At 42.7% G+C, this 16,155-nt stretch overlaps 1 protein-coding gene across 3 annotated transcripts in view; it reads right to left on the reverse strand.

The window, feature by feature from the left end:
- PTK2B (protein tyrosine kinase 2 beta) overlaps window positions 1-16,155 on the reverse strand; it is a 322,330-nt gene that overhangs the window by 207,815 nt on the left and 98,360 nt on the right. The window lies entirely within an intron of this gene.

Below are 16,155 nucleotides of genomic sequence, written 5' to 3' on the forward strand. Positions count from 1 at the left end.
ATATACTTTCCACAATGTGATTTTCCGGATTTAATTTGTGATGTGCTATCTCTCACTGTTACCAATAACCTACCCTTCAATTATGGGCTGCTCATGTCTTTGTCAGTGGGCAAACTTACAAAATCAGCAAGGGATCAAATACTTATTTCCCCCACTGTATAGCATAGAGGGGCATTTTCGATAGAACGTCTAAATCAGAATTTGGACGTTTTACAAAAACGTCCAAATTCTGAACAGGAAAGAAGGTCATTTTCGAAAAAGATAGGCGTCTATCTTTTGTGTTCGAAAATGCTATGGGCGTCTTCTGATATGGACGTTTTGTGATTTGGACGACCTTTTTTTTGGTCCATTTTAAAACAAAAGACGTCCAAATGCATGACGTCCAAAACAGAGGAGGAGTGGCTTAATGGTTAGTGCAGTGGGCTTTGATCCTGGCAACATGGTTGAATTCCCACTGCTGCTCCTTGTGACTTTGGGCAAGTCAAATGCACAAGGGGCATTTTTGGATATGACATCTAAGTCTGAATTTGGATGTTTTTGTAAAACGTCCAAAATCAGAACAGGAAAGGTCATTTTCTACAAAAAAAGGTCTATCTTTTCCTTTTGAAAATGCTGTTTGGAAAAATGTTTTGTGATTTGGGGGAGTAAGGGGAGGTGATCCCCGATTCCCTCCAGTGGTCATCTGGTCATTTGGAGCACCTCTTGTGTGGAGTAGAGGAGTAGCCTAGTGATTAGTGCAGCAGACCTTGATCCTGGGGAAGTGGGTTCAATTCCCACTACAACTATTTGTTATAAAAACAGGTCTAGCTCAAAACGTCTAAGTTTTAGTCTTGGACGTTTCTGTTTTGTTACATTATGGCTAAATGACATCTAAGTCTTAGGAACGCCCAAGTCCCACCTTGAACACACCCCTGGCACGCCCCCTTGAGATTTAGACGTCCTTCTGACGGACTTCAGCGAAAGGTTTCAAAAATACGGATTTGGACGTCTTTGTGAGCTAAACATCCAAATGCAGACATGTCACTTTTTAGACGTTTTTCTCTTTTGAAAATGAGCCTGATAGTATTCTATAAGTTCCACACATGTATGTGTGCCCTCTTCCAAGTCTACCTGAGGTGAACGTCCACCTGCAAAGTAAGTCCTTTCCAGGACTTACAGAATAGAGTGTAGCCTGATTATTATTTACATGCCTAGGTCTTCAAATTGGGTGTGTAATTCACTAGAATATCAGCTCCTAGATGCATACTTTCCAACAAAACTTTAGGTAGCACCTTATATAATTATCTACATTATGTCTATATAGTAACATAGTAGATGTCAGCAGATAAAGACTTGCACTGCACAGTCCATCCAATCTACCCAACAAGGTGGCCAGAGTTGAATCTGGCACTCTGCACAGGTTCTGCTTCTACATAAGTACATAAGTGTTGTCATACTGGGACAGACCGAAGGTCCGTCAAGCCCAGTATCCTGTTTCCAACAGTGGCCAATCCAGGTCACAAGTACCTGGCAAGATCCCAAAACAGTACATTTTATGCTGCTTAGTGCACAAATAAGCAGTGGATTATCCCAAGTCTATTTTAATAATGGCTTATGGACTTTTCTTTTATGACTCTATCCAAACTATTTTTAAACTCTGCTAGGCTAACTGCTTTTACCACATTCTCTGGCAACGAATTCGAGTTTAATTACATGTTGAGTGAAGAAATATTTTCTCCAATTTGTTTTAAATTTACTACTTTGTAGCTTCATTGCATGCCCCCTAATCCTAGTATACTTAATCTCTGTCTCTCCCTGCCCAGCACTGGTCCTACTTGCCAATTATATTTCAGTTACGGGAAAAGTTATCAACTTGGGCTACCATTAAGATGGTTATTTTACCATAAGTCATGCTATTTTAGCACAGGGTCCCTTTTTATGCAATGAGACCCTGTGCGAAAATAGCATGACTTGGGTAAAATAACCCGTTTTAATGATAGCACACATTGATAACTTTTTCTCCTTAGTGCCATACATTCTAACTCTCCAGTCTTATTTGTTAGATTTCTGATATTTGTATACAGACAGCTAAAAGCATGCTTGTTATTTCTATTTATAACCTGCTTATTACTGGCAACAAAATCTTGGCGTCATTGTAAGAAACATATTGAAAACCTCCGTTCAGTGTATGGCAGCAGTGAAAAAAAGCAAACCCAAGAAAATAGAATGTTAGGAATTATTTCTTAACAGCAAGAAAACAAAACAAAGTACAATAATGCCTCTGAATTGAGCCATTGTGCAACCACACCTTGAGTATTCTGTGTAATTTTGATCACAATATCTCAAGTATAGCAATGCTAGAAAACGTGCAGAGAAGAGCAACAAAATGATAGAAAATAGAAAGGCTCCCTTATGAAGAAGCAAAGTTAGGGTTTTTCAACCTGGAAAAGAGGCAAATGACATATCACGAGGGTTTACAAAATTATGAGTGATGTAGAAAAAGTATGTAGTCTGCCTCTCATTACGAAGTGAGGGTATCCCCAGAGGGGGCCAGAAAAGACATTTATTGAAAGGAAAAATAACGTTTTTGATGAACAAGGGAGGCAGAATGCACCAAGGCCTTCCTTGAAATGGCACTCAAATGTCAAAATATTCCAAAACAAAAGTCTGTATCAAGGGATACCTTATCTAAAAAAAACTCCTTTATTTGGTGTATCCCCAAAATAAGTCTATACAAGAGAAAAATTAGATGAAAGAAAGAGGAAGAAAAAAAAAAGCACAGTTCTAAAAAGGGATGTCTTTATCTCAAGTTTTTCTGAGTAGGCTCCATTAGTCAAATACCTTTTCTAGGACCCTGGTAGGACTCACTCTCTTCTTCAGGGTCAAAGGCTCCTCAAGAGAACTCCTTCAAACACACAAACCAATACAGGAAACAGTCATCACAACACAGTTCATTAATCAACACTTTAGGTAAGTACTATCCAAGTCAAATGCCAGTGGACTCTCAATAGAAACCCCCAAAACACTGCTCAAAAATATCTCTGTGGGGATATACAGAGTAAGGAAAACATTCATCTTTGATTTTAACAGGCCTAGTTCTTAGCCTGAGCCATTGGCCTGTATTTCACTGAGAGCAAGTGACAGCATATTTCTACAATACAGAGTAAGGAAAACATTCATCTCCACTCCAAGACAGTATATGTAGGGTTTCCCAAACTTCTTCACAAAAATTTCTCAAATGTCTTGGAGTGGAATGTCTTCTTCATAAAAATAATTTCTGTCAGAGTACTTGGGATACAGCAAGGGGACTGACCCTTCATAACAGAACAGGAAGTGGGATACACCTTCTCTTGAGGGAATCACAGAAACCCTCTCTGGCATCTGGGCTCTATCAGAATTCTTGGGATGACTCCCATTTACCTCATCTGGTCACAGAACTATCTTTACTTGCAGGCTGTTTTCTCCAGATTCTTCCTGGGTCTGTCAGCCTTCTCCATGCTCCTTCTCTTTAAGTTAGGTCTAGTCAACCTAGAGAACAACGCTCTCTCTACTCTATATGAGCTATCTGGTCATCAGAAAGCAGCTCCACTTGCTACTCCCCCCCCCCCCCCCCCCACCCCACACACACTCCGGCAGCAAATTAAGACGTTCTCCCCAAATTATAGGAGCTGGCACAGTCTTGCCCATTAAAGGATAGACAGGTTCATCCTCCATTATATCACACTTCAAATAGGCCACTTTAGGAGCAAGAACTCCAGAATCTTCCTCTGTATTTATTTCTTTATACTTACAAGTTTTTATATACCACCTACATATTGATGAAATCAATCAAAGCAATTCACAAATGAAATCACTATTCTACACCTTTCCTTTCCCACTCTCCTTAATAAAATCTTTCACATTTTTTGATTACACGTTCCCTAATTCTTGACCTATCTCAACCTAATCCCTTATTACTATCAAATAAAAAGTAAATGAAAACCTGTGCACCTATTTTTATTTATTTATTTATTTATTGCATTTGTATCCCACATTTTCCCACCTCTTTGCGGGCTCAGTGTGGCTTACAATAGGATATGAATAATGGAAATACATTTGTTATAACTTGGTTATGGGTTACATTGTACAAGTTATGTGAAACCATCGAAGTATCGTTAAGAATATAACAATGGGACATCAACATTGAAACGTTGGAAAGAGACAATGGGAAGCTTAAAGGGCAGTATTAAGACACAAAGACATATGGTGTACATATTCCTGTGAGTAAAGGTATGAGTGATGTGGAATTACGGGGGATGAGGGTTAGAAGTGGATGTATGATGCATTCCCAGTATTACCACTAATATGACATTATGGGTCAAGTAAAGATTTTAGTGCTTTACAAAAAGACCTATAATGGTCCAGCAGGTGTAATACCAGGAAGCATTTTGTTCCACAGCATGGGCGCCACTGTTGAGAATGCTCTAGACATCCATAGAATGCACTGCACTTCAAGTAAGACCCTCTGGCTAGGGCATAGATAGTGTTTCAGAGCATAAATCCCTAATTTCTGGGCTAGATATTTAGGGGCATCCTCATGAATAGCTCTAAATGTCATGCCCAGTATCTTGAATTATAATCGTACTTCTACAGATAGCGCGTGCAACAAATCCAGTAGTGGAAGTGTATATAACCCAGTGTGGTAGTGAGATTAATCTAGCAGTTGCCTTCTGAGTTACTTGCAGCCAGCATAGTAGACGTCTGGTCAATCCCACACACAGAGCAGTACAGTAATCCAAAATAGGAAAGAGCGGTAGCTGGACTACCAGCTAAATAGCACAGTTAGGTAAGGTTTAACCGGTGAAGAGTTTATAAGTTATAATATACTGATCTGAAAGTGTGAGACACTTGTGCCTCACTCAGAAAGGCCTCATCCCACTTCCATCCCAAATCCCTCATCCCTAAGGACACCATAAAGGTACCCAGTAAAGAGAAAGTGATGAAGGAACTAAGGAGGGTGTCCTTCCACCATTGTTCCCTCTAAGCAGAGCACATGAGCGATTGCTCATACATTTTAGGAGTGTTGCTCACAGATTTTACATGGTTGCTCACAAAAATGTTTTTTTGTGCTATATACATTGCTAATAGTGGCGCTCAAAAATAGTTCATTTTTAAAATTTGTTGCTCACACACAAAACAATTTGCACACACCAAGACACTCCTTCGAGAAAACATTGTCTTCCACCACTAAAATTGCAGTCTTTTGCTTATTTAGGACCAGATCATTCATAGCTAACCAGTCTTCAATGGCCTATAACATTAGATTCAGCTGCTCAGTAATCACTTCAATTCCTCCTTCCCAAGAGAAAAATAATCAGACATCATCTATATGGATATGCCAACCACACTCAATTGTTTAATCAGGATGTCTAATGGGCATAAAAAAGATATTAAATAACAATGGGGACTGGTGTAAGCCCTGGCGAACCCCTGATGACAGCTAGATGAAAACACTACAGGAGTCATTCACTTCACTTTTCTCGCATGTAAAAAAGAACTGATCCACTCTAAGGCTAAACTGTTAGATCATCAAGGAGTAAAAGAGGCACTAAAGGAGGACTGGGCCATGACTGAGAGGCTGAATCAATTGTTTGCCTCAGTCTTTACTGAAGAAGATATAAGAGAACTACCCTTTCCAGATGCAAAAGAACTGAAATAAATCTCGGTGAACCTGGAAGATGTACTGAGCCAAATCGACAAATTAAATAGTAGTACATCACCTGGACCAGATGGTATACACTCCAGGGCACTGAAAGAACTAAATATGAAACTTCAGATCTGCTGTTAGTGATCTGTAACCTGTCGTTAAAATTGTCTGTAGTACCTGAAAATTGGATGGTGGCAAATGTAACACCGATTTTTAAAAAAGGATCCAGAGGTGATCTGGAAAATTACAGACCAATAAGCCTGACATCAGAGCCGGACAAAATAATGGAAACTATTATAAAATCACTGAACACATAGACACACATGATTTAATGGGACAGAGTCAACATGGATTCAGCCAAGGGAAGTCTTGCCTCACCAATTTAACTGAATAACAAGACAATTATTGTCAATAATTGGCTTGTTATTCAGTTAAATTGTGCACGCAAATCAAGAACGCCCAAATTTGTGTGCATAATTTCTGGTAACCTTTACAGAATCAGGGGTAAGTGTACATTTACTCCTCCCCCACCCCCCCCCCCCAAAAAAAGTGAGTGGAACATAGGTAGTACATGGGTGGAACTCCCAGTTAGGCATGTAACTTACAGAACATTGTAAGTTATGCACATCCCTGCTATATTTATGTGCCCATAGTTATGCCACGTCTATGGCTGGTGTAACTGTGGTTATGTAAATGTAAGACATGCCAATAATAGTTTATGCCAGTATTCTACAATGGAACTAGATCCCCAGGGTCCACTATAGAACAGGCTCCTATCGCGCATCCTCAAGGTGCCTAAATGGAGGCACCTAGTTGTAGAACTGCCCTCTTAGTGTAGTTGTCCCATCTCAATGTGTCACAGCCAATCACCATGCTGACACGGCTTGCAAGGGTGCCGTTTTGGACTTGCTTCCAGGTTGCAGCGGTAGAGCCAGGATGCACAGGATCAGGACTGACGTCAGTCAATAACTATCTGGGTGGAGCGCTGACATCAGACGCATGCTGCCCTTGATCTTTGGGCCATGTGCTCCCCTAGGGGCCTCAGCTAGGTCTCGCGCTGGTGCTCCATAGGTTCCGACATGTCTGCTCATTGCCTAGTTCCTGTTGCTCATCTCTGACTGGATCTTGATGCTGTCTGTGTGCTGCCTGCCCTGAACTGGACCGGATCTCGACACTGCCTGCCCTGGACCGGAGCTCAATGCTGCCTGCCTGCTCTGACCTGGACTTGTTATCAATGCTGCTTGTCTGCTGCCTGATCTGACCTGGACTACATCTTGATGCTGGCTACCTGTCTGCCCTGACCTGGACCGGATCTTGACGCTGCCTACCCTGTCTATTACTTGGTCTGGCCAGTCTTCCACCTGTCTCACTTTTTAATCTAGTCTACTCTCAAGTAAGTCCTGCTGGCCACCCGAACCTAGAGGCTCAACCCTCAGGGAACAGTGGTCAGTGTAGATGAAGCTTCTTTAGGTTTGAAGACTGCTGACCTCCATTTGTGGAGGCAGCACAAGGGCTCACCATATCACCAGAGGTGTCACACTACAGAATAATTTACCTTTAGGCTTGCAATTAGAGTTTTCCTACAAAAAATTTACATCAGATTTGAAAACTCAGGGGTCAATATTTCAAAGCGATTTAACCACTCAGACATGGCTCCTGGCCAGTTAAATCACTTGTTTGGGCCTACCCTGTCACTATCAGCAGCATTTCACTGGTTAGCGCCAAACTGAAAACCAGCTATTTTACGGGTGTTGAGCTGAAAATAACCGGTTAGCACGTAAAGCAAAACTGGCTATTTTGGGGGTGTTCCAGGGGCAAGCTAGCACTTGGCCAGTTCAGTGCCGATATTCAGCTTTTAACTGACCAAGGTCACTACATAAATAGGACTGCATAAAAGTCAGTCCTATCTTTATGCACTGCCCCATAGCCGGTTAAGTGCTGAATATTGCACTTAACCGGTTATGGTGCATCAAGTTCTGGAAACCTGGAAGTTCAATGCCGAAGCCTGGACATGACCCGGGACTGAATTTCCAGGCATAAGCAGGCGGCAGTCAGAAAAACGCTGAGCGCAAGCAGTTGCATATCAACCCCTCATTTCCCCCCTTATTTTCAAGTATTCAGAAATGATGAATACTCGAAAATAAGAAAAAAATGAGGGGTCGATAAGTAGAGGCTGGGAGAAGGGATCCAGAAATATGCAACTCTTGTCTCTGAATGGATTAGTTTTGCACATACAGTACCATGATAGAAATGGATCTAAAATAACTCCTACGCCAGAGTATGTGAAGTATGATCGCAGTGTCTCAAGCTTACTGCTACCGTTTACCATAGTTCTTGCAGGGTGTGAAAAAAAATGCCTTCTTGGTTAAGGGGGGGGGGGGCGGACAATTTGTCCAAATGAGTTCATTTTTTGCATACCATGACAGGAATGAACCTTACCACTAAACCAGAGTATGTGGAGTATGATCTCATTCTCTCAAATCTACTGCTAACGTTCACCAAAGAACTTGCATTGCACCAAAGAGGGCTTCCCTCTGGAGTTCATGAGATATAATACATATAGACAACCTATCTAGCTGTCCTTGAAAACATTTTTTCAATCATGCCTGTGGTACCTAAAACAATGGGAAACATTTCTGTATCTTTCAGCCACATTTTCCTGGTTTCAGACTGCATTTCAAGGTCCTTGAGGATCTTCTCGCTCTCCACGCAATTCTCACTCAAGACTTACACCTCTATGGTTAATGTTGTTCTGCTGTTTTTCTCTCTTTTACCACTATGTCTGTTTTTCTTGCATCCAGCTTTTTATTGATCAAGATAGGGATGTTTCTATTTTTTTAAATAATATTTTATTGTTCAAAATATTTTTCATATATCAATTAGAATCCAATAAACTGAATTAACAGTATGCTAATAAGACCCTTCCCCATTCCCAATCTCCTAATAACTTCAGTCCAACAATCACACGGCATTATCTTCTAGCTACTTCATAATCAATGCTATTGCGGTAGATATTTAGCCGGCAGTTGTCGCATTTTTTTAAACAATGACCAAGGCTGGATAAATTAGCCCTGGATAGTCAGTGTCAGGTCATTTGCGGGCCCCAGCATTGAATATCCAGGGCTAAATGGTGTTGCACTGGCTGCTGGAGCTTATGAGGGTCCCAACCGATATTTAGCCAGGGCCTGCATAAGACAGTTATGCGGGCCCTGGCTGAATACTGGCTGGGAAACGAATAACATTTTTTAAAAAATTCCCTCCCCCCAAGCCCTCAAAGCACCCCACCTACTTTACTTTCTCCTTTCCCCATCCCGCACCAGTAAGCATTTCCCTCTCCCTTCCTGAATATCCCCCCAACCTCCACCCTCCAGGAGTAGATAGCACCCCATAGTCTATCTGTATCCCTGGTGGTCCAGTGGGGGTGATGGGGGCAGGAGTGAAGCCTATTTCCTCCTACACCTTGCGGCTGTCTTCAGAAAATGGCTGCCACGAACTCTTGTGACTGCTTGCAGTACTTTGCAAGCCTCTCTTGCTAGTTTAAATCACTTTGAAAATCGTCAGGATTGAAATTGGTAATTTTGCCCGTGTTTATTTCTCCATTCATAAGCACCCCACAAATGGTTCTAAATTGCATGTGTTTTGTTAGGCTGGCTTAAGAAATTAAGTTATTGTAATGATGTTTTATGAATTTAAGAATTTATTTTACGTAATTAATTGTAAATTTTATTTGTAGTGTTATGTTTAATATTTTGAATTATTTTTTATTATTGTAAAGCACATAGACATGATTTGATACAGAGTGTATCAAATAAATAGGAAACTTGGATCTCAAAACTCTCTCTGTGACTTATTATCTAACGTGCAGCAAAGCAAAGCATTACCATGTCATTTTACCGCAAGAAATTAGGGCATCGCTACTATAGTGTTAGTCATTCTATGGCCCCTCTCCCCCTTCCACGTCATCACCAAAATGCACCTCAACCTCTCCAAAAGACAAAATTCAAGTTTCAGTCTTATACACTATAATGCTGCACTCGGCTTTGAGGCCTGTCTTTCCTCCTTCAGCCCTCTCCCTTGTCAAAGAAAGCTTTTAACAGAAAGCATCACTCAGTTGCTGGTACTGGGACTCAAATGACAGGAAGCATAAGCATCTCAACTGATTGACTGTTTTGATAATTCCTTATATATTAGCTTCATTATCACAAAACATATTTGACTAGGCTTTTAAGTTTAGTTCTATACAAGTTTAGCTCTTTCCACTTTCACTTATTATTTCAGCTATACTCTCGGAACCTGTCTCTACCTTGCTGTCCATTTCTCTCAGTCTCCTTCTCACACTAGAATGGAAGAGTAACCTTATGGTTAGTGCTGCAGCCTGAGAACCATGGGAACCAAGTTCAATTCCTACTGCAGCTCCTTAGGGCAAGTCATTTAACCCTCTATTGTCCCAGGTACAAAAAATAAGTACCTGTATATAATATGTAAGCAGGTAGAAAAGGTGACCGTGAAAGCTAGAAAGATGTTCGGGTGCATAGAGACATAGGAGCCAACTTTTCAAAATTATAAAGGGGTGCTAAGCCCAATGGAACTAACCCCTTCCTGGACACATACAAGGAATTTTCTCAATTTTGGGGGTGCTCAAGCACCTACAGCACCCACAGAGCTGACTCCTATGCAAATGGAGAGGAATGGCCAGTAGGAAAAAGGAGGTGATGATGCCTCTGTATAAGACTCTGGTACAATTCTGGAGATCGCACCTTAAAAAAAAAAGATATGAACAGGATGGAGTCATCTAGAAGGTGGCTACTAAAATGGTTAGTGGTTCTTCATAAAGTTTATTGGGACAGATTTACAGATCTTGGTATGGAGCAGGGACGGTCTCTTCATGTTCAAGTGTACAGCACTGCATACGTCTAGTAGCGCTTTAGAAATGATAAGTAGTAGTAGTAGTAGTATTCTTTGGAGGAAAGGCAGGAGAGGGCAGATATGAGACATTTAAGTACCTATGTGGGATAAATGCACAAGAGGCAAGTCTCTTTCAACTAGGAAGCTCTGGAATGAGGGGGCATAGGATGAAGGTGAAAGGGGACAGACTCAGAAATAACCTGGGGAAATACTTCTTCATAGAAAGGGTGGTGAATTCATGGAATGGCCTCCCGGTGGAGGTGGTAGAGACAAAAACAGTTTCTGAATTCAAGAGAGCTTAGGATCTCTAAGGGAGTGATAGGGAGAGGAAATAGAATAGATACGCCACATGGAGGGGCATTTTCGAAAGGGACGTCCAAGCTGCGATTTGGATGTCCTTGCAAAACGGCGAAATCTATGGACGGGGAAACCCGTATTTTCAAAAAAAGATGGATGTCCATCTTTTGTTTCGAAAATACCATGAGGGACGTCCAAATCCTTAAATTTCACCGTCCCTAGATTTGGACATCCCTAGACATGGACGTTTCTGATTTTTGGCGATTTTCGAAATCAAAGACGTCCAAGTCAAAAACAACCAAATGAAAGCCATTTGGTTGTGGGAGGAGCCAGCATTTGTAGTGCACTGGTCCCCCTGACATGCCAGGACACCAACCGGGCACCCTAGGGGGCACTGCAGTGGACCTCATAAATTGCTCCCAGGTACATAGCTCCTTACCTTGTGTGCTGAGCCCCCCAAAACCCACTACCTACAACTGTACACCACTACCTTAGCCCTTACGGGTGAAGGGGGGCACCTACATGTGGGTACAGTGGGTTTCTGGTGGGTTTTGGAGGGCTCGCTGTTTCCTTCACAAATGTAACAGGTAGGGGGGTGGGCCTGGGTCCACCTGTCTGACGTGCACTGCACCCACTAAAACAGCTCCAGGGACCTGCATACTGCTGTCACGGACCGGAGTATGACATCTGAGGCTGGCATAGTGGCTGGCAATCAATCATTTTGAAAGATGTTTTTTGAGGGTGGGAGAGGGTTAGTGACCACTGGAGGAGTAACGTGCCTTAGTCTTAGGAAAAACAGGTCCGGGTGAAAACGTCCAAGTGTTCGTCAGGGACGTCCTTGTTTTTTTCAATTATGGGTCAAGGACGTCCAAGTGTTAGGCACGCCCAAATCCCGCTTCCGACACACCCCCTTGAACTTTGGCCGTCCTTGCAATGGAGTGCAGTTGGGGACATCCATCTTCCAATTTGTGTCAAAAGATGGACGCCCTTCTTTTTCGAAAATGAGCCCAATGGTCTTTATTTTCCTTCATTTTTGTATTTGTCTATGTTTCTATGTAAACCACTTTGATTGTAACCACAGAAAGGCAGTATATCAAATCCCATCCTCTTTCCATTTCCTCAGTTTCATCCATCAACTAAAATGTAATCTCCTTTCAACAGAGACTGTCTTCTAGGTTTCTATAAGGTGCTTGATATGCTATAAGAATATGTTTAATAGTAGTAGTAGTAGTAGCAGCTACTTGGAAAACCTAGGGCTGTGGAATGCTGTAATGCAGGAATCCTCAAATCCAGTCCTTGAGGTCCACAACCAAGCCTGGTATTCAGGACTTCCATAGTAAATATGTATGAGATTTATCTGTATGCAATAGAAACAGTGAATGTAGACATCTCATATATATTCATTGTGGAATTGCTGAAAACCAGGCTAGGTTGTGGACCTCAAGGACTGGATCTGAGGACTCCCTGCTGTAGACACACCATTCATAGACCCTCAGGCAAGAGCAGGAGCTGATTGAATAGTTGTCTCAGGCATCACAGAACAGAACTCTGGAGGGATCCACTTTCTGAGGTCCCTGGTCCAGGACTGTCTGTGCAATGATTAAATGGGAGGGAGAAAATGGTTAAAATGGAGAAAAGCTGGTTCCAGTTTGAACTGGAAGCACAAAAACTACCAGGTCAAAAAAGTCATCTTTTCTGTTTCTGCCTATTCTATGTGGCTTTCCCAATATTTTTAAAAATGTAAGATATGTCAGGCAAACAGAATCACTTTAACAGCGTTAACAGCAAAACCCTTAGTCTATTCAAAAACAAAACTAATAATTAAGGTTGTACCAAATTTAGCCTCCACTTTAGGTATCTAACAATTATCATCATGTACCATGCTCCCCTGCAGAGCATACATTTCACCAGTGGGAGGAACATGGAACAGTTGATTTTAGGACATCAAAAGGGGATTTTCAGCTAGAGGAAAATGAATTCTAGAGTTGCAATAGATAAAGAAAACAGCGGGCATTACCATTCCTTTAGATTTTGTTTCTTTTTTTTTTCTATTTTCAACCTACTGCACTCAGTGAAACAGCATGCCTTTAACAGCAAGGAACTCGTTGGATGCTCTGCTGGAACTGGAAGGCTTTCCAGAATTTAAAAATAAAATTAATGTTACCATGTGATACTCATGAACACAGGATTCAGAAATCTGACCTATCGAAATGGTATGGGGAAAGAAGACTGAAGCCTTTTCCGAGAACTCTGTTCTTCCCCTTTAACTAGATCTCTTCATCCTGATGAGCTGGCGTAAGGCAGAGAAGGGTTTCAACAGTTCATGGAGAAAAGGAGCCATTAGGTCCAATCATGGCTCTCTTACTAATGATATGTGACCTTGCACAGGTGGCTTTACCATACATTAATTATTACAACAATATCTAACTTATAGACTGTGTATGTCTGCAGCGTAAGGAAACCCAGTGTGCACCGATGGAGATAAATGCAGGGTTCTAGAAGGAAAAATCTGGATAAAAATACTGGACTTTTAGATATTTTTACAAACTCAAAACCATGGGCGTAGCACCAATAGTGCATGGTAATGCACATGCATCACCAACCTGAAAACAAAGTGTGCCAAGCACCACCAGTCGGCTGTAGCACTTCCCTCTTCATCTCAGAGATGGATAAGGATGCCAGGTTTGGCAGAAATACGGGTCTCATTTGCAGCAGCTAGCATGCAGATATTCTCTATCCATACAGACGCTGAGGAGTCATTATTGGGGCGATTCTATAAACATGTACAAGCAAGTTACATGTGAAAATATCTAGAATACTACCACTTATGAGAGTATGGACACACTTACGTAAGCATATGTCACATATAATAACTCTTCCTCGCTATGATTCCCTAATGTGTCTGTACACACGAACCTTATTCTACCACAACATTACTGTATTTGTTCATACCGGAATTGGTGAACGCCTTTACGGTACTATGTAAGCCACATTGATCCTGCATCCTCCCTCCACCCTGTCATCACCCAACTCGCTCCCTTTCTCCCCTCTACCTCCCCCCATCCTGTTGTCACCTAGCTCTCTCTCTCCCTACTTTGTCACCCAGTTTCTCTCTTTTAGTGCATCCTACCCCAACAGTCTCCCTTCAATGCCCTCCCCCAGTCTTTATACCAAATCCCAGCTAGCTCTCACTAACTGGATAGCTCTTCACATCCATTAAGCCAGTTGCCCCCCCTCCACTCCTGCCCCCATCCTGTAGCCCAGCAGGCCAGTGAGCTTCCCTCCATTCACCCCAGAAAGTACACCAGCAAACCAGTCTGTCTTCCTCTAACCCCCTACCTCCCAGCCAGTATCTCAGAAAGCCCGTCAGACTCTAACCCTAGTCTAGCAAAGCAGTAAACCTCTCTCCTCCTCCTCCCCTGCTAAATCTGAGCTACCATCACTTTCCCTGCTACTATACATAACAGGGCCATCGGGGAGGGGGCGGAGAAGGCAAAATACCCCGGACCTGGGCCTCCAAGGGGGGCCCGGTGCCAGGGTCTCTCTCTCTCCTGCTCCTGACACGACCCAGGTGATCGCATCCCAACAGGAGCAGGAGAGGGAAAACTCCAGCATCAGGACCCCCTTGGAGGCTGGGGAGGACCCGGAAGAGCAGACACAGCAGGCTGGTGGGGGGCCCTGCCAGCAGAAGAGATCTTCCTCCAGTACTGCTCTTCTTCAAAGTCTGCTGCATTGCCTTCCAAGCGGTTGACTTTCCCCTCAGGCCGTGCATGCTCGGTTTCAAAATCAAGCACATGCGACCTGAGAGAAAAAGCAGCTGCAGGGGCAGGCCACGCGGCAGAGAGATGAAGAGCAGCACTGGAGGAAGACTCTTCTGCTGGTGGGGCCTTGGGATCCCTGCCAGCCAAGGTATTACAGTTACAGCGGTTGGGCTAGTAGTTGGGGGGCTGCAGCAGCAACAATCCTTGGAGCGGGCAGGTGGTAGGGCAGCGGCAGCGACAATCCTTGGGGGGGTGGCGGCCACTATCCTGGGGGGTGGGCCCAGCAGCAGTAGCGGGCCCGCCCCAGGCCCGGCTCAGTCTCTCGGAGGCCCTGTTACCTGACACCAGGAGATGAAACTTCCTCATGATGCACTGCAAAGGTCTGTGTGAATCAGCCACACCGTGCAGGAACTCTTGTACTGTCAGTTGGTACTTTGTCTCACTTCATTCATAAATGTCCTAATCTGCAAACTTTTTAGGAAGATGTCTGGAAGAAGACTAGAGATTCTGCACATTGATGTTGCTGTGTCATTTAAGTTTATAAATAGAAGTCATTAGTGCTTCCTGTTTCCTCATCCAAACCCGATAGATGCATTTTGGATTTTGTGATACCTCTTGCTCTAAAACTCAATATTAAGCACCGTAATTATTCAGATCTTACTGTTTACCTTTGGTGAAACTGGGTTTGCTTGTTTAGGAAATATGAGAAACAAGGATAGCAACAATATATGTTTAGCCCAAAATGCACTCATAAATGGAGATTGCTTGATAGTCATATGTTCATTACTCTTTGAGATTTCTTTGTATTTAAATATGTTCTCTGCATTTTTGTTAGCTTGTTTTTTTCCATTTGTTTGATGATGCATTGTGGTTATTCTTAATTGGTTTATCAGAATTAAATAAAGAGACTTGAAACTAAAAGGAACTCTTGCATTGATCTTGCAAAACTTGAGACCAGTTCCTACATCATGTGGCTCAAATATACTCAGAGCTGTAGATGGCGACCTGGCACCCGGAATATGTCAAACTCTGGCTTAACTTGCATAGCACATATTTTCAAAGGAGTTTACTCAGGGGCAGAGCAGAGCCATGGCTCCCGCTTAAACTCAAATACTGTAAATTACCCAAGTATCTGCTACACTCGGGCAGTAACACTTACACCTGCTTTAGGGCTAGTGTAATGCTCACACCTAAATGTTAAACTAGCTGTCCACGTTTATGCGCATGTTACAAACATAAATGTTTAGAATACTAGCATTTTACTATGCATGTGTATAGAGACACGCATAAATGCTCAAGGTTTATGCTCAAGGTTTACCTAAGCGGAGCCAGGATGAGGCAGGTTGACGGCGCGGGTGGGAGCGAGAGCAACAGGACAAAAAAAATAGGCGCCGGCACAACTCCGTTTGGGGGAGCGGCCGCTCCCCTGGCGCCCCACCTAGCTACGCCACTGGTGGGCCTCCCATTTCCATGCTCACAGAACACTGTTAAGTTATAGCTCTCCCTTCTGTATTTAATCACTCGCAC

Source organism: Microcaecilia unicolor, chromosome 3, assembly GCF_901765095.1.
Source record: "Microcaecilia unicolor chromosome 3, aMicUni1.1, whole genome shotgun sequence".
NCBI classification, from domain to species: Eukaryota; Metazoa; Chordata; class Amphibia; order Gymnophiona; family Siphonopidae; genus Microcaecilia; species Microcaecilia unicolor.